The sequence below is a fragment of the Topomyia yanbarensis genome, chromosome 3, assembly GCF_030247195.1.
Source record: "Topomyia yanbarensis strain Yona2022 chromosome 3, ASM3024719v1, whole genome shotgun sequence".
In the NCBI taxonomy this organism is placed as follows: Eukaryota; Metazoa; Arthropoda; class Insecta; order Diptera; family Culicidae; genus Topomyia; species Topomyia yanbarensis.
In genome coordinates, this window is record NC_080672.1 from 241,498,103 (window position 1) to 241,517,699 (window position 19,597).

General features: G+C 44.3%; 1 protein-coding gene and 2 pseudogenes across 19 annotated transcripts in view; 1 reads left to right on the forward strand and 2 right to left on the reverse strand.

Annotated features, from left to right (window-relative positions):
* LOC131689361 (cell adhesion molecule Dscam2) overlaps positions 1-19,597 on the reverse strand; it is a 1,607,414-nt gene that overhangs the window by 789,295 nt on the left and 798,522 nt on the right. The window lies entirely within an intron of this gene.
* LOC131692621 (FACT complex subunit Ssrp1-like) lies at positions 7,157-9,223 on the forward strand (annotated as a pseudogene).
* LOC131692629 (peroxisomal multifunctional enzyme type 2-like) lies at positions 9,102-10,435 on the reverse strand (annotated as a pseudogene).

A 19,597-nucleotide genomic window follows, 5' to 3' on the forward strand; every position in this document is an offset into this window, starting at 1 on the left:
CCAAGCGGATAATGTTAAAATCGTGGAAGTTGAGGTTTATATTAGAAGTTAGCCATGTTTCACATAGGGAAAATGCATCACAATGATTGTAATTTAGCAAGTGTTTTAATGAATCAATTTTGGGGATAATACTTCTGCAGTTCCACTGTAAAACAGTGATCAGATCCCTGATTCCGTCTAATAAGTTAGCCATCGAAGGATACGATCGCTGTAAGGAGGGGCCATTGTTCAGTCAACTGTTTTAAAAATGTTCTTACTGTTGGTAGAATAGCAACCAGCAAGCTTTTCATAGGATCGGTAATGTTGAAAGCTGTGAATATCCAGTCCACAATGTCAGAAAATTTAAGGAATCCCGTTTTAGGTTGAGTTTCTGACTGTAAAATTGGAGCACTTGGGATTTTTGGTGCCCCGGGGAGTGCTGGGAACTCCTGGTTGTATCTCAATTTCCCAAAACCAGGAGGTATTATCTTCGGATTTGTACCAGCACTTCCAGTTGATGAATTATTTTTATTTTGTACCCTTGTTTGGGACAACCTAGGACCCTTACGAGGAAGTTCAGGTGAGTTTTAATTAGGTCTTTTCCTAGAGTTTCCAAGCGGAGCCAAAGAATGCCCCTCGCAAGGGTCGTTAGAGGCGTTATCGTCAGTTGGCAAGAGAGCGAATGGGTTTTCGGAGATAAGTGGAACAGCTCTTTTAAGCATTTCTGCGTAAGAGCGTCTGGAGCGATCTTTGGCGGATCGCTTCAGTTTATCCGCGCGAAGTTTGTACGTTGGGCATGTCAAAAGTGCATGCGGATTCTCCCCACAGTAAACACACTTCTCAGCGGGGCTACTGCAAGTATCATCCGCATGGCGTTCCCCACATTTACCGCACCGTTGCTTGTTGCTACAGTAGGTGGCCGTGTGACCTAGCTGCTTGCAATTGGAACAATTCATGACCCGCGGTACAAACAGGCGTACAGGTAGACGAGCTCCTCCCACTTCAACGTAGCTCGGAAGTGCAGATCCGGCGAAGGTTACGCGAAATGAGTCTGATGGATAGTAATTACCATCTTCGATGGGCTTTGAGTGCAATTGCTTGCACTCCAAAATCTTAACTGATTGAAGGTTAGGGTTCTTAAAGCGGCCAGCCCCATCATTCATCAGATCATCGACAGTTAGACCCGCATCACTTACCACACCGTCGATCTCCACATCACGAGAAGGGATGTAGACGCGATACTCCAGCGTAAAGAGGCTATTGCTAACGATATCATTGGCCTGTTTTAAGTCAGTAACGACTACGCGCAGTTTATCTGACTGAACCTTTTTAATCTCGGTTACGGCCGAGTAACGTTTTGTCAGCTCCCGTGCAACAGTTATGCTGTTTAACGGTTTATTTTTGGTCCGAAAGTATACCACCCAAGGACCAGCGGATCCATCCTGGTAAACCTTGACTCGGGGGGGCTGTGAGACATTGGGGGAAAGTGGGAGAAGTGGATCGACCATAACATTATCTGTCTCAGTATCAGATATACGTTCTTCTTCTTCATAATATTCCTCTTCGGAGGGTGATCCTTCTGTTTGTTCCATTTTGTTGCGGGAGCAACACGCTCGACCGCACTGTTTAACTTAAATCAAAATAAAAAATCAAAAGCAATAAAAAGAAAAAAATCGATAAGAAAAGTAAAAAACGAAACACTTCACCAGTTGGTTCCTGACGAGCTGGTAGGTGAATTGATCCTTCGTTTGTTTTATCCGTCACCCGCGTGACCTTCACACAGTAGAGCTGATATAGCTCGTCTAAACAAAGCCGTCTTTCAGGCAAGAAAAATGTTTAGTAACGCACTTCACTGCACTACTTTAACTGATATCGCAGGTAACAATTATCACTCGCGGGACTGTTTATTAGTAATGCTTTACTGCAGCCTCTGCCACAGCAAGCACCTTCGTACCACCGAAAAAACTAAACCACACCGGAGAGAACAAAAAGCACTTGTTTCCCGGTACAAAGTTGGGTTACGAATGAAGGTCTTGTCTTTCATTTGAGACTAAGTTTGTGCAAATCGGTCCAGCCATCTCTGAGAAACAGAGGTGACATTTTTTTCACGTACGCACATACACACACATACATACATATCCACATAAACATGTTCCTATCTCGACGAACTGAGTCGAATGACATATGACACTCGGCCCTCTGAGCCGGGATTAGATTGCCGATTTTTAGAGAAAATGAGAAAGGCAAAAACGTTTTTAGCAAATATTGAAAGTTATGCAATATTTTGGTGAGCAGTTCTATGTTTCATAGACAATTCAATAATTTAACTTCGCTTCCTATTCAATAAAGACCTTTATTACAGTACATCTCTTCAAAAGCGAGCTCAATATGAAAAGAAATCTGAGGATTATAATTGACCTCTGGAATTTTCTATTGGAATGTTTGCAGGCAGTTATTTGATATTGATGCTATTAGACAACTGAGAAATCAAGACCAATAGATCAGTTACATATCAGGACCCCATTCCGACAATTTATCAAAAGTTCTCACGATGTTTACAACAACAAGTTATCAATGTACGGATGAGATGACTATCATTGTAATATTGAATTAAATCAGTCAGCACGAATAAATTTCCCCTGGATGCTGGTCGCCAAGAAGAAGCCGGCACCTACACCGGAGGTACTTCGGCCCGCGAAGAAGGCCAAGGACAGAGGCGAGGCCTTGTGGTTAAAAACCGACAAGGACAAATACGCCGACGTCCTAAAGTCGATGAAGGCGACCGAAAGCCTCTCGGCCCTTGGGCAAGATGTGCGTAGCGTGAGACGCACCAACACAGGAGAAATGCTTCTGGTGCTGAAGCGAGGCGCACAATCTAGTGCGGTGTACAAGGCCTTGGCCCAAGAGGTCCTTGGTGAAGGCGCCCAGGTCAGATCGCTAGGGGCGGACATGACTCTCCAGTGCAAGCATCTTGACGACTTCACAACCGCAGAAGATGTCGTCGCAGCCGTCAAGGAGCAATGCGACGTGACAATCGAGCGGGCCTCTGTGCGTTTTGGAGGGGGACCCTCTGGCGCCCAAGTAGCCTACCTCAGGCTACTGAAGGCGGATGCCAAAAAGGTAACCGTGAAAGATAAGCTGAAGATCAGCTGGTCGGTATGCCCAATTAGCATACCCCAGCCGCCTTCAGATAGGTGCTATCGGTGCCTTGAGTCCGGCCACAAATCCTACGAGTGCATGGGCACAGACAGGAGCAAACTATGTCGTCGCTGCGGCGAGGAGGGGCATAAAGAGCGGGGTTGCACTAAGGCGCACAAGTGCCTTATTTGCTCCGCTAAGAAGCAATCCCATAAGGGACCATTCATAAATTACGTAACGCTTTTAGGGGGGGGGAGGGGGTACAACATGTTGTGACATAGGGGGGAGGGGGAGTTAGCTAGATCGTTACGTAACATGTTTTCACCGAAGAAAAAAATATTTTTTCTTGGAATTTGTTACGTAATAGTGGAGGGGGGGATAGAGAAATTTGTGACAATTTGTTACATGGGGGAGGGGGAGTCAATTTTGGGCAATTTTTGCGTTACGTAATTTATGAATGGTCCCTAAACATGCTATGGGCGGACCTTCGTGACCCTTCGGTGAGGTAAATAAGAAGCCGTGAACGTCACACAGCTAAATCTTAACCATTGTGCAGCAGCCCAACAGCTGCTGTGGCAATCGGTCTCGGAGTCGAGGACAGATGTCGCCCTCTCATCAGACCCGTACAACATCCCTGCCGGCAACGGCAATTGAGTGTCGGACAGGTCTGGAATGGTGGCAATCTGTACAACTGGATGGTTCCCGGTTCAAGAGGTAATACACTCCTCCGCCAAGGGTGTTGCGATTGCCAAGATCAATGGTGTGTTCTATTGCAGCTGCTACGCTCCTCCAAGGTGGTCCATAGAATAGTTGAACCAGATGATCGACAGGCTCTCGTCACACCTAGTGGGCCGGAAACCGGTAGTCATAGCGGGAGACTTTAACGCTTGGGCAGTGGAGTGGGGCAGCCGCTGTACAAATAGCAGGGGTCAAGCGCTAATGGAGGCGCTTGCGAAACTCGATACTGTGCTAGCTAATAATGGCTCCGCTAGTACATTCCGTAGAAACGGGGTGGAGGCGTGGATTGACGTAACATTTGCCAGCCCGAGTCTGGTTCCAGGCATGGAATGGAGGGTAGACGAAGGCTACACCCATAGCGATCATTTAGCAATCCGCTTTAGGATCAACTATGGTGTGCAGCGTCCGAGGGCGAGAGATCCCTGTCAGGTACGAGGGTGGAAGTCCAATCACTTCGACAGCGAAGCTTTCACCGCGGCCCTGGGACTGGAGGCCAACACCGACAGTCTAAGCGGGGATGCGCTGGTAGCTGTTCTATCACGCGCGTGCGACGCCACTATGCCGAGAAAAACCCTGCCAAGAAACGGCAGATGCCCGGTATACTGGTGGAGTGCCGAGATTGCAGCTCTACGGTCAGCCTGTCTCAGAGCTAGACGTAGGATGCAAATAGCTCGCACCAAGGATGCAAGAGAGAACCGCCGTGAAGTGTTTCGAGCTGCGAAATTGGCCCTTAACAAGGCCATTAAAAGAAGCAAGAGAGCGGGTTTCGACAACCTGTGTGAGAGAGCCAACGCGAATCCGTGGGGTGACGCCTACAGGATCGTGATGGCCAAGACCAAAGGGGGCTCTTCACCCCCAGAACGGTCTCCGGACCGGTTGGCGACGATTATCGAAGTACTCTTCTCGTCTCGAGCCACAAGCCCCTGGCCACCTGCACTACGAGACAGTGCGGGCACGGCCGAAACGGTGGCTCCGGTAACGAATGAAGAACTACTCGCAGTGGCTAAATCCCTAGCAATGAACAAAGCTCCAGGGCCGGATGGAGTTCCAAACAGCGCTCTCAAGGCAGCGATCATAGCGAACCCGAACATATTCAGGCTAGCTATGCAGAGGTGCCTTAACGAGTGCCGTTTCCCCGATAGATGGAAAAGACAGAAATTGGTGCTGTTGCCGAAGCCCACGAAGCCGCCAGGCGAGCCATCGGCGTACAGACCAATCTGTCTGATCGACACGACTGGCAAACTGCTTGAGAGGATTATCCTCAACAGGCTAACCTCGTACGCGGAAGGTACGGACGGCCTGTCAAGCAACCAGTTTGGCTTTCGGAAGGGTAAGTCCACAGTGGACGCCCTCAACTCAGTGATAAATACTGCCGAGATAGTGGATCGGCGAGGCATTCGATACTGTGCGTTAGTGACACTTGACGTGAAGAACGCATTCAACAGCGCAAGCTGGGATGCCATCGCGCTCTCGTTACACCGGCTTAGCCTACCGGTGGGTCTATACCGGATCCTGGAAAGTTACTTCCAGAACCGCGTATTGCTATACGAGACCGATGCCGGTCAGAAAAAGGTTCCGATTACCGCCGGAGTCCCATAGGGCTCGATCCTAGGCCCGGTGCTATTGAACCTCATGTATGACGGGGTTCTGAGACTGAAGTTCCCTCCTGGGGTCAAGATCGTCGGCTTTGCTGACGACGTAAACTTGGAGGTCTACGGGGAGTCAATCCCTGAAGTAGAACTAACCGCAGAACACGCGATCAACACGGTGGAGGAATGGATGAGCGCGAGAGGCCTGGAGCTCGCTCATCATAAGACGGAGGTAGTTATCCTCAACAACCGCAAGTCGGCACAACATGCAGTTATCCATGTGAGAGAAGTCGCGATCACTTCACAGCGAAGTCTGAAGTCTCTCGGAGTCATTATAGACGACAAGCTGACCTTCGGCAGCCATGTCGACTATACATACAAGAGAGCGTCGACTGCTGTTGTGGCTCAATCGAGGATGATGCCCAACAGCTCAAAGGTGTGCGCCAGTAAACGTAGGTTACTGGCAGGCGTTGCCGTATCTATCCTCAGGTATGGCGGCCCGTCATGGTCAAGAGCACTGAGGGTAACCAGTTACCTACAGAAACTGGAGAGCACCTACCGCGTGATGTGCCTCAGAGTGATATCTGCCTACCGCACCGTATCACACGATGCATCCTGCGTGATAGCGAGCATGATGCCAGTCGGGCTGGTCATTCGGGAAGATGAGGAGTGTTTCGAGCTACGTGGAAATAGAGGAGCCCGCGAGCGCACCAGGGTGACCTCGGTCGCCAGATGGCAGCATGAGTGGTACAACTCCTCGAAAGGTAGGTGGACCCACCGGCTGATACCTAGCATATCGAGCTGAGTGGGAAAACCCCATGGGGAAGTTCACTTCCACCTGACACAATTCCTGTCAGGCCATGGCTGTTTCCGACAGTACCTCCACAGGTTCGGGCACGCGGAGGTCCCAGCCTGCCCGGACTGCCCAGGTGTAGACGAAATTTCCGAATACATACTGTTTGTATGTCCTCTGCTCGACGTCGAAAGAAGAGCAATGCTTGACGTCTGTGGCTGGGACACAACTCCTGATACCCTTATTCAGCGGATGTGTCAATCGGTGGAGAAGTGGAACGCAGTCTCGGCTGCTACCACCCAGATTGCCTGTAGGCTACAGGTAATTTGGCGAACCGAGCAACAGACGACGGGAACGGCTAACTAGTGATTGGTTAGTTGGAGCGAAAAAGGCCAAGCGCAAAAAAAAGGGATTGAATGGTCTGTTCATGCTTAGGCAGGTTTGGCGCAGCGAATGGCAACCGCGTAAGGGGTAAACCCAGCCACCCCGAAGCAAGGCAGAAGAGCGAGTGTATAGGCGTATAAGTGGACTGCCTCATGCCAAGATGGGAGGGTCGTAGCGTAGTATGTTGGGACTTAGCTATCGATGCCTCATGGCGTGGCAGAGGAGTGAAAGGGTGAGCATCCAAGTAAGTCTCACACGGCATGTTAAGGGTGAGCACAAAAGTCAGCCTCACATGGTATGGTAGAGGCTAGCACAAAAGTAAGCCTAGCAAGGAATGAAAAAGGTGAGCACACAAGTCAGCCTCGCATGGTATGTCAGAAGTGGGGCCTAAGAAAAATGTCACACATGGGATGCCAGGGGGAGTGACAGAGGTATAATAGAGTGGCACGATCGAGAGTGAACCAGGTGATAGGGTGAGCACCTAAGTCAGCCTCACATGGTATGGGTGGGGCGAGCACAAAAGTAAGCCCAACGACACGACCTGAAACTTCATGAAATCTTTTGAAGAGAAAGTGTGCGAGTAATTTACCGCCAGTTACCAGTTCATTGAGTCGCCCCTCGATACGACCAAAAAATATTTTTTTCAGCAACACTTTTTGTTTATTTTATTTTCTGTTGCTGTATAGCAACCATTTTATGTTTACAGGTAGCGTTCTTTCGTTCGATGTGGAAGGAAAGACAAGCTTTGAAATCCCGCTGAATCATGTTTCCCAGTGTAATGCCGGAAAGAACGAAGTTACAGTCGAATTTCACCGGAACGATGAAGCTCCGGTGAATTTGATGGAAATGCGGTTCCACATTCCAACAGCGGAATCGGCTGAAATTGACCCTGTCGAAGCATTCCAGGAGCAGGTGATGAGACAGGCTTCCGTAATTTCTGCGTCTGGTGACGCCGGTGACGCAATTGCTATATTCCGAGAGATACATTGCCTGACACCGCGCGGTCGCTACGACATTAAAGTATTCCAGAGCTTTTTCCAGCTGCACGGTAAGACGTATGATTTTAAGATTCCGACGTCGTCGGTGCTGCGGTTGTTCCTGCTGCCGCATAAGGACAACCGGCAAATGTTTTTCGTCATTTCGTTGGATCCGCCGACAAAGCAGGGTCAAACTCGTTACCACTTTCTGGTGACGCTGTTCCAGATGGACGAGGAAACAAACATCGAATTACCTTTCACCGAGGAGGAATTGAAGGAAAAGTATGAGGATAAACTTACTTAAGAGCTCGCTGGACCGGTGTACGAAGTACTCGGAAAGATTATGAAAGTCATCATAAACCGAAAGCTGACCGGACCGGGAACTTTTATCGGGTGAGCTTTGCTTTATTTGAATCCCAATCCCTAACGGCTTAAGTCGGGCTAATTTAATTTAAATATATTTTGCCTCGTTTTCAGTCATTCGGGAACTCCTGCAATTGGATGTTCTTTCAAGGCAGCTGCAGGTTATCTCTACCCACTGGAACGAGGATTCATCTACGTCCACAAGACACCGGTTCACATTCGTTTCGAGGAAATCACATCGGTGAACTTTGCTCGCAGTGGTGGCTCCACTCGAAGTTTTGATTTTGAAATCGAGCTAAAAGCAGGCAACATCTACACGTTCAGCAGTATCGAGAAGGAAGAGTACGGGAAACTGTTCGATTTCATCTCGTCCAAGAAATTGCACGTGAAGAACACTGGAAAGGATGGCAAAAGCAACTACAAGGAGGACTTTGCCGATTCGGATAATGAGGCTGAACCGGATGCCTATCTGGCGAGGGTAAAGGCCGAAGCAAAGGAGCGAGATGATGACGATGATGATTCGGAAGAATCGACCGATGAGGACTTCAACCCGAACCAGGCAGAATCGGATGTGGCGGACGAGTTTGATTCAAATGTGGAATCTACCTCCGATGACGACTCGGATGATGCTGGTAGCGACCGGCTACGGCCTTTATGATGTGGTTGAACGCAAGTCGGGAGAAGATAAAGAAGAACAATCCGGGAATCTCCGTCACCGAAATTGCCAAAAAGGGTGGTGAGATGTGGAAGGATTTGAAGGACAAGCATGAATGGGAACAGAAAGCATGCTTCTGTTGTGTCAATATTTATTTTCTGCAAAATAAACAAAATTTTATGAAGCAAAAAGTATAAAAAATGTAGATAACAACAGTTACATTGATTCCACCAACTTGAAACAGAGTGCCAGAATAAGTCCGTTTCCAACAATAGTTTTTTGTTTTTCATTTTCACTATGCTGAAATTAAATTTTCACAATAACAATGTTAAGATAAACATAAAACCCGCAAACAAATTCCATTAGCCATACTTATGAAATACATAATCGTCTAATGGAATCAATATTGTGCAGGTTCATAAGTCCTGACTTAAGAAATTCTTAAGCCTTTTTTCATCAGTGTAGTATAACTGTGCTCGAAATGTTTTATTTGATTATTTTTATTCAACAGAAATCTGAAAAATCCGACTCGGAACCTGAATCAGAAGCGTCGGCAAGTGAATCCGCCGAGGAAGAGGAGGAAGCGGATGAAGCAAGCAGCGACTAAAGTAAACTATCGGGAGCGAAAAATGGATTCTCTTTGACCTAAATATTCTCACGTTTGCACAGTTGGATAATACATAAGTGCGTAATAGACACCAAGACAATTCAATGTAAAAGCGCAGTTTTATTTACGTTTCCGCACATTTAGTCGCACTTATTATGTGCGCAATGCGCTATAACAACTTTAAAGTTAAACTTAAATGTTTCTGTAACGGAATTTTCGGCATGCTTTCCCTCGCGTAACTTTTCCAGTACGTCTACTAAAGATATGCTGGCTTCACTGATGGCATTAAGATGTTTCGCATCCGACATGTCAGTGACTTTATTCCAAACACTCTTAACATACTCTGGTGTAACATCATCATCGATTGATGTACGGAGAATTGATCCTTTTCCCCTAACAAAATGGACCTATGTGGCCCAACCAGCTGCACTTTCAATTATTGCCCCCGTATTCTGACAGGATTGATGACACAGATAAGCAACGACCGGAGCAATCAATTTAGGTTCTGAAAATCAAAGAAAAAATGAATTTACTTCGCCAGTTTTAAACTCAATGAAACTCACTAAGCTCATTGAACAAAACCTCTGGAAGTATTCCCTCGGTCATCCTTGACCCAGCCGTTGGAACGATTACTTGGCATTGAATGTTATTTTTAGCTCCCTCGATTGCGACTGTGTTGGCTAACCCGACCAATCCTAGTTTGGCGGCACTATAATTGGCTTGGCCGAAATTTCCATAGACACCGGAGTTGCTGGATGTCATAATTATTCGACCATAGTTCTGTTTTTTCATGATCGCCCAGGCAGCTCGCGTCGTTAGGAAACTACCTTTCAAGTGCACATCATGAATAAGATTCCAGTCCTCATCGGAAATGCGAGCAAGACTCTTGTCTCGCAAAATTCCAGCATTGTTAATCAAAACGTGTTGATGGCCAAATGCTTCCATTGCAGTCTGAATAATTTTATCCCCATCCACTACGGAGTTGTAATCTGGAACCGCAGTTCCGCCAGCCGCTCGGATTTCCTGTACCACATTATCGGCTGCATTCGATTTGCCCTGACCGTGAAAATTGCCACCCAAATCATTCACCACAACCTTTGCACCGCGGGAACCGAACAGCAAGGCATATTCGCGACCTAGACCAGCACCGGCACCGGTAACGACCACCACTCGGCCATCGTAGCGCAGTTGATTCTTGTTAGCTGATACCATTTTCTCTCCGCACCCAAGCTAATTGACCTCTGGAATGAGCAAATTCGGCGCCGGGAAGCTTATTTGTTCACCAATAATCATAAAATTAATTTTAAAGAATTGAAGATTCCAACCAGTTTATTTATAGTCACAATATTGTAACCATGGGTTACTGTTATTAGAAAAAAAAATATAGCAACAGATTTGTCAGAGCTGCTAGTTTCATGAATATTTTAAGCAAACATCAAATTTAACATTTCCAGTTACCTGAGTCACTGAGGGGTAGTCAGATTTGAGATACAGTTTCGGAATGCAAGTGTCTAGTCGTATCGTTGGTAAGCCTAGCAAGGAATGAGTAAGGTGAGCATACAAGTCAGCCTCGCAAGGAACGAAAAAGGTGAGCACAAAAGTCAGCCTCATGTGGAGTGTTTGAGAGTGAATCAAGGTGCGATAGAGAGAGCACCCAAGTAAGCCTCATACAGGACGTATGAACGCGTGAGTGAGAGTGAATGAGTACATTAAGTACAGCCATCCCCCCAGAAGTAATACCGAGAGGTAATTCCTGAGAGGAACGATGGCGGAGCCCAATGGAGTTTAGTCGGTATTAATGGCAGCGTCACCATTCGAGCCCGACACGCCCCCAGTACACCCCGTGCGGTAGCTTGGACACCTACCAATAGCACGTGTACTGGGCTAGGACATAAAGGTCTTCTCCATTGTAAAAAAAATATCTTGGAAACTAAACATCAGAATCAAAAACAAATTAATACCGTTCTGTCTGGCTGATAAATCTTTCCTTTAAAATTCATTTCATTTAAAATTGGATTGGATAAGATCGGTTCAGCCATTGCTAAGAAACACGAATGAGGGTTTGTCGGTTACATACACACACAGCATTTCGCGGAAAATTCGTACTGGAACTTCTATTACAGTTACAAGACCTAGAAATACAGGATTCACAGAAATTATTTCTTCATGTGTATCATGGATTCATTTTACTAGTGTAATATGTAATATTTCGTTATATCCAATTTCTTTCCTCCTTTGGTTTTTGGTCAATATCTCGTGAGAAAATAACCCGATCAATACAATCAATAAATTGTTCAAAGCATGTTCTCTAGCCAGTAATATAAAATCACATGTAAGGTTACAAGCGAGCACAGTCGAAATAAAAAAAAATAAAAATGGTCAAAAATTATACTTGTTACAGTCTAGACGCTTGAAACCTAGATAAATTTATATTTGGTCTACCCGCGTTACACATTTTTGGAAAGCGTAGATTCGATCTGTATGTTTCATCGGAATTTTTTTTGCGAAATAATGACGAATAAATGCAAAGACTACCCAAACCTTTTCCAAAAAATCACGTGAACGTTTTTTAAGAAAAACGGGTATTGTTTTTGTATTAAATGACGCAAACTCGATCTTGAAAACTTCTTTCTTAGCTTAGCTTACTCCAAAATTTATAAACTAGTGTTATTAAATTTGTAAATTAGTCAACCTGGCGCAAATATCTCAATTACCTTAGAATAAGCCGTTAACGCTCAATATGGACGACTTTTCTCTGTGATTTAATTGTATAAAATATGTAAGCTGTACTTTGAATCAATTTATCATTAGTGCACCATGCGCTTGACATACTAGGTAAATCGTTGCTCCGATCAGCTATCGAAATCTGTCCAGTCATCGCAAGTCGGCTTTAAGAATTGAGAATAACTCCCGATGCATCGGTGTACCTTTCAATAGATCTTTTTTGTGTAAAATCGATTCAACCAAGGAACAGTCATACAACTCTAAAGTTAATTGAATTTTCATAGATTTCGAAAAGTTTCGCAAACTTTGCGAAAAGCCAAAAAAAATTCGCAAAATTTCGGCGAAATTTGCGAATTTAAACGAAATTTTTCTTAAAGTTTCGTTTCGCAATGTTTGCGAAAAATTTCGTTTCGTTTCGTTTCGAAATTTTGCGAAAAAATAAATTTTCTCCCACCCTTAGTGATTCCGTTCTGTTAAAGAAGCGGAAAAAATACAATCTATAGGATCACAAGAATGAGTCACACTTGCCGAATCTACCGGCGTGTCTAATTCCATGTCGATACGTTTCGCAATCAGTCCCTACTGATCAATCGGCAGGTCGAAGTTGACGGCAATGGTCACCTGTTCAACGTCGATACCTAAGGCGAAAGAATCTCTCTGTAACCTGGTGCTGTAGCCAGAATCAAGTGGCGGAACTTACCCTTGGACAAAACGTTCATTATAATCTGTACCTTCTCTAGTCGGGCTGGGAATCGATCAAGAGCGTCCAACCGTTGCTCCACCGTTAGATCACCAGACAGTACCGTTACCGAGTGACCATCCTGGGACATCCTGCTGGTCAACCAAACGGCCGTTTTGCGTACCTGTTTCGATCGACTAACAGTTCCGAAAATAAGTTTACTTGGAGTTTACAACTGTCCTACACATCATATGACAGAAAATGATCGCTTGTCCGACGGTAATCACACAATTTCTCGTCCTGGTTGCGGTTATCGAGGCATTCTTGCTTCCGCGCCAACCGAATGACGATCGGATTGGGTACGATGTACTCGGCGAACTCCATCACCTCACGCTCGTACGTGACCAAGAAGAACAGCGACCATAACACCCGCCTCGTCCAGTACAATGTAACCGCCGGTTACGATGAGTAATTGATGGCTCCGCCACAATAAATAACAATCCTTGAGCTGGTCCATATTTTGCCCTCCCAGTATCCAAATCCAACTCTGCCTTTTCCTGCTACGAGCTCCACTGCCACCCAAGTGGTACCCACATATCTTTACACAGTACTTGTTTACAGCGGTACCTGTCTCATTTAGCCGCCGCCACACTCCCCGAGTAGAGCAACCAGAAAAAGAGTTAGCAGGCGGATATAGCCGAGCTGTCAAACTTCGGAGGTGTTCGGTTCATCTCCGGTGCCGACTTACAAACAGGATACCGTTCTAGGCTCAGCTCCAGACACTGATCCTTCTTTTCGTATCTGACCTCTAACGAAATTAGAAGTGCGCGCGGAGTGTTTAAGTTTATTAAAGTAATTTTGTGTTAGCTATTAAAATGTGGTGTAGGTTTATTAAGGCCATTACAAATCTTTTTTAAAAATTATGTCCAAGTACAAATTTTTTTCTGAAGGGGGGGGATGAGGCAAACAAAAAATAAATATTTATTTTAATAAACACAATTTTTTTTTCTTTTTGCATTTTCTTTCGATTGTTCTCGTGGACGTTTCCGCAGGGTTATTTCGTATAGCGGGGTTGAGCTATTTGTTTTACTAGAAAAATTCAAGCAAACATTACTGAATCAATCAAAAGTTCACATAGGAAAGGGATGCTAAAGTTTTCGTTTTAAATAATTTTCCCAACAGTGCAATTTTTAAATTCCCAATAAAAGCTTGAAAGTTCTCTAAGAACTTAATGTAAACATTTAAGAGTACTTTAAGGTATTAACTTTTGGTTGCTTGAATAGTTTTCGTTCCGTTGTGGCGGCACATGGACCGACTGTACACACAAGGCATGAAAATCGGTCAAAGGTGAACCTGCTTGATAACAATGTACAGAAACAGGATTGCAACATTTCACTTATGGACTTTTGGAAAACATTCTGAAATGAATCCAAAGGTAAAGTGTGCGTCAATGGAATTATTCATCTCAGATATGGTTTTCTCTGATATTTTTTTCTATTGCGTATTTCGTATACAGTAGCCTGGCGAACGTACATCCTGAGTATACTATACTTTTTCGAACTCTAGTGGAAACATCAGCTTTGGTTTATCGCTTGTGCTTGAAGACTTGTAGATTTGTTTGTTTGGTACATGATAGTAATTCGGCTCGGTTCCGTGTACATCTTCGAAATCTTTGCATTTTGCTCCATCTTGTTGCGCAGTAGCTAGCCACATCAGATAAATTCGTTTGATAGTCGTACGGATTTATGAAATGTATAACAATCATCAGTTCATTTTTTGCCTTCTTCATATAAGGAAGACTGTGCACTCACTCTGAAATTCGACTTTTTAAGCTACACCCGGAGGGTCGAGTGTCATATACCACTAGATTCAGTTCGTCGATATCTGAAAATGTCTGTATGTTTTATAGCATGGTTAAATAGCTTCAAAAGTGCATTGGCTCTAGGTGGGATTCACTTTTGTGCGTAACCGCTACTAATAGTCCTTACTTCTCTTCCTTTCTTTTGTTCCACGAGACTGCATCGAAGGGTTATATCGTGGGGAGGCTGATTCAGTCTTAAGACAAAATGATATATTAGAGCGGTTTAGCTCCGAACACATATCCGGATAATCGCAGTGGTGAACTTCCGTTAGCCATTTGGCTCCCGTTTCTGTGAACCATTTAGTTCCTGTTTTCGCGAGCCATCTCAATTCCTCGTCGGAAGTTCTCCCGATACCGATGCCTGTTTCGTGAGTCATTTAGCTCCCAGTTTTGTCGCAATCTTCTCGCATAGTCCATAAATCCTACTCAAAGGGCCAACCAGTACTTGGCGAGGACGGTTCGGCGATATCGGATGGAGCGTAGCTTCTGGTTCGCTGCCTCCGGTTCGTTGAAAACTCGACGACCCACCGCTGGTGCTTCACTCGACCTACTCGATCTTGTTCCTGACGGTGAAAATAGTTTGCTCACATGCATCGGTCTAGCGATTCCAGCTGGTTCGTGGTGCCCAGTACACTGGCGCCTCAAACAAAGCTGTGGTTGCTCTCACAGCCTTCCCCTTAACATAATCATCGTAACTTTAAAAGTTCAAATCGATGATATATTTTCCGACCGCGCTGTCTTTCGGCTGCTAGTCATCACCAACTCTGTTTTATGATGGGCAGTCGTCTCCGTGTCGAGTGTCTCCTCTTCTAGCTATTGTCCGATCACTTGGAACACCACATCATCCGTGAAGCCGAAAATCGTTATATCTCTGGGAAGGTTCAGCTTCAATACTCCATCGTACACTGCGTTCCACAGCGTCGAGTCCAGGAACGTCAGTTGTAGTTGTGATTCTCCCTTGTCTGTCTCGTAGATCAGTGTTCGGTACTGAAAGTAGCTCTATAATATCCTGCAGAGTTACTCATGCTGTACAGCGAATGGGCGATTGCTTCCCAGCTAGTACTATTGAAGCATTCTTCACGTCTAAGGGAACCACCACGCAAAAACGATATCCTTATCTATGCTGTCTCCAAAGCTCCCACAACCGTTTGGATGGATTTCACTGTAGACCTGCCTATAAGGAAGCCGAATTACATAAGATGCCGTTCTCACGGTCCGCGTACTTCGTTAGCTTATTCAGAATTACTCCTTCTCTCTAACATTACCAAGGGATATATTGACTACGCTGAAAGATCTCCATGTTGTCCCGGCATCGGAAGCAACATCAGCTTTTGTCGCTTCCAATTATCGGATCGTTTTGAACATATCCGGGCTCTCATGTATCACTTCACTTTTATGGCTTTCGCCATCTCGATAAGCTGTTTGTTGGTAAACCGATCTTCATCTTTGTGATCATCCTCCTCACTGTACGGCGAAAATAGATTCATGTTGTGGGGAAAACCTTTCAATGGTGACCTCCATCTTTTCCGGGCACCTTTCAGGTGGTGCATCTGAGCCTTTTATCTTTGTTATGCCAACTTTGTGGGTCTCTCCTAAGGAAATTCGCGTTGGTTTTGTGGCAAGGCTTTCTTGTACAGCTTGACTACTTTGTTGAGAGCGGTTCTTGCAGCTCGCTTCCCTTGAGCTTTCTGACTTCTGTTTTAATTTTAAATATATTTGACACGGCTCAATGCGTTAGCACAACTGAACCGTGGAGCGCACCTTAGGGGTAATTTGGTCCGTCTTCTCTCGCGTTTTCGTATACGTCCATGTCATCATCGTCCATGTCCACATACTGCATTCATCTTGCTCATCGTCGGATGTTCTTATTTGTTGTTTGTGCTTATGGGTCGCTATTGTAAATCCTTCTTCATCGGTATTAGATTCCTTATTGGTGGTGTTGGTTTGGAAACATTTGCTGTAATCGTTGTTACTTCGATGTTGGTAATGGCAGTTGGTTTAGTGGTACTGGGGCCGATCGTTGTTGAGCTGGTGCTTGTGAATGTCCGGTCTGCAGTCGTTGGTTTACCAACTGGTTGTGATTTAACATACGATGATTGTATACCGGCTTTGGTCGTATCAGGTGGAATTTCTTTAGCATTCTCTGCGCAAGGTTTCCCGTGGTGTAGCGGATGATCACAATATTGACAGGTAGGAATCTGTCCTGGGTGCGTGACTAGTATTCGTTGAGAATATTCAACACCATGAGGTGATTTGCATGTAAAAGTCAAGTAAGAGGGAATAGGTTTTGTCGGACGCCGTTGCGGAGTCTTGGGAAGAAGTTCCTCCAAGTATTTTCCTTAACACTATTCACCTCTCCGTATTTTGACAGGATTTGTTTGATAGCGAAGGAACTAGTACGTGGTGCCAGGTCATGTATCTTTATTTAAATACTGTCAACATCTATATACGTTGGGATACTGTATAAAATGTCATTACATCGATGACGTGTTTCATGTTGTTCTGGGAAGCGAATGATTCTGCTTGACTAATGTTTTTTAACATATTCAGCACCGCATGATGTAAATGGTGGAATTGTACAGCATAAAGTACCGCAAGCTACGTTGAACTTCAAGTTCACCTTCAACATTTGCTGAATTGATGGTATTACCGGATATTTCGTGTAGTCAACAGCAACACAGTTTGCCCGCATCGTGATATACTTTTGCTTTGCATTGTCACTCATTGTTTGTTCACGTTTCACACACTAGGCAGAAGGAATCAATTTTTGCCTTTGCAATTAGACAAAAGCGTCGCGCGGGTAAATTTGATTATTTGCCCTGCTATTGCAGCGGAGCGATTTCTAGCTTCTGAACTGAGCGAGATGAGAAACCGAAGTGATCTCCGACTTCTTCTCCAAGCTCGGAGGCAACTTATACGTAGATCGATAATCGTCGTATTGCACCCGGCGACCGTTTCTCGGTTTCCCATCCCTTGGTATGGTCGCATTACACGCCTTTGTTATTAGTGCCGTGAACTCGTTCGCATTTAGGTTGAAGAGGATACCATCAAATTCAAGTTCTTCGACGGACACGTTCCTGTGAAAAATCGCTGTTTTCCATCTTCACTCGTTTATATATCTCCCACGTATTTATATTCATGTGTAGTTCATAGGCCTGTTATCAATGCTGTACCAGATCGCTTGGTGGTCGCTGTGGATATATCCTCGCACTCTTTTCAGTCCATCTTTCCGGTTACTCCAAGGCTACAAAAATTGACATCGATAATGGATTGCCGGTTCCCCCTGCGGTAAGTGCCGATGATACCATTATTTGTAAGATCTATATTTAGCTTTGCTAGAGCATTCTTGACCGCTGATGGCCAGACAAAGTTCTTTTGATTCCAGCGTCTATCTCGAAAATTTCGCATGTTTCTGGTTCTTGGAATATTTCAGAATTAATGTCTCTTCGGCTTCTTGGAAAACGACTTATTCGATTTTCACAAGCTTAGCCTTAAATGGAAGGTTTGGTAGCAGATTTTGATCTGATCAAGTTCATAAGAATCGCACATGTGGCTGCGGAAATACGGTATGAACACTACGATCCCATATGAAATCTTTAATTGTCAAAAACTTTTCGGTAAAGCTCATGTATATTGAATATTGAATATTGATATACATATAAATCGCCAGGAGTCTGATTTGAATTCAGATTGTTTCCTTATCGAAATTATTTTCGAATGCAACGATCGATTATGTCTCTATCGACTGTTGCGTTTAAAATGGAATCGATTCAGAAGTCGGTCTCTGTATTAGCCTTTCCATGAGATTTTCGTTTGATAATACACAGATGGGTCCTTCCTTCCGCGACCAGCAAACGTTTCATTTGATGTTGGACTGGATCGATGATCTCATTTAAAATTCACATTTACCCGAGAATGGTCAAAATAAAAATTATCATGGGATGGTAATTTCTAAAATTACCATAATAGTTTTCAGTTACGAAAAGCAAAACTCTATGGAAGTTGTTGCTCTATAAAACGTGACAATGTTTTGAATTTCGGGTATTTTAAAAAAAAATATTTGCCCCCTGATTTTTTTCAGCGATTTTGAAGGGGGGGTGACATAATTTTTAAAAAAGATTTGCAATGGCCAAATTTAATGTTTTTTGTTTAGTTACAGTAAATAGAGAGTCAAGAGTAAAAAATAAATATATGAAAATATCGTGTTAGCGAAGTTAATGATAAAAACCTGTTTTAATCCACCTAGAGGTGCAATTGTGCCTTTCTCATTTCTCCAAACTATGATTTAATGGCTGGTTCGTACAATATAACATTATGGAAATGTCTTTCATTCTTATTACACTTGGTAAGTACATATAAGAGCACCTTTTTGCATTCATCGCGATATCGGTTTGAATCGGAGTTTTCTATGTGATCGCCGTAACTCCGGAGTCGGAAGTCGGATGGAGATGGAATTTAATATCAGTTTCCGGGGACGCAACACCTTTCATTTGAGACTAAGTTGATCAAATCGTCATTTTCGAGAAACCAATATAACCGTTATTCTGAATTTTGATGCTTCCGGATTCGTCGATGGTGGCCAGTGTGGCCAAAGAGACTTTGAATGACTGTTGGTGACCTAGGTCTACAAATTCAACAGTTGTGTTTACATTTTGGAAAAAATTTCACCTTTTTACATTCATCGCAGAATTCGTTAGAATCGGGATTTGCTGCGTGATCGTACGTATCACCCTGTAATTCAGGAACCAGAACTCGGATCCACACAAAATTCAACATCAGCTAATGGACCTTTCATTTAAAATCAAGTTTGTCAAAATCGGTTCAGAAAATTCCGAGAAACCGATGTGGACAAATCAACAAATTTTGTTTTGTAACCATACTCAACTCGTAATCCGGAGCAAGAAGTCGGTTGAAAATGAAATTCAATAGCAACCTATGGGAATATTCTACCTTTCATTTGAATCTTAATTTTTTAAAAATCGGTTCAGCCATCTCCGAGAAACCGATGTGGATATTTTGTTAACAAATCCGCACATACACACATACATTCATTCATACATACATACATACATACATACATACATACATACATACATACATACATACATAC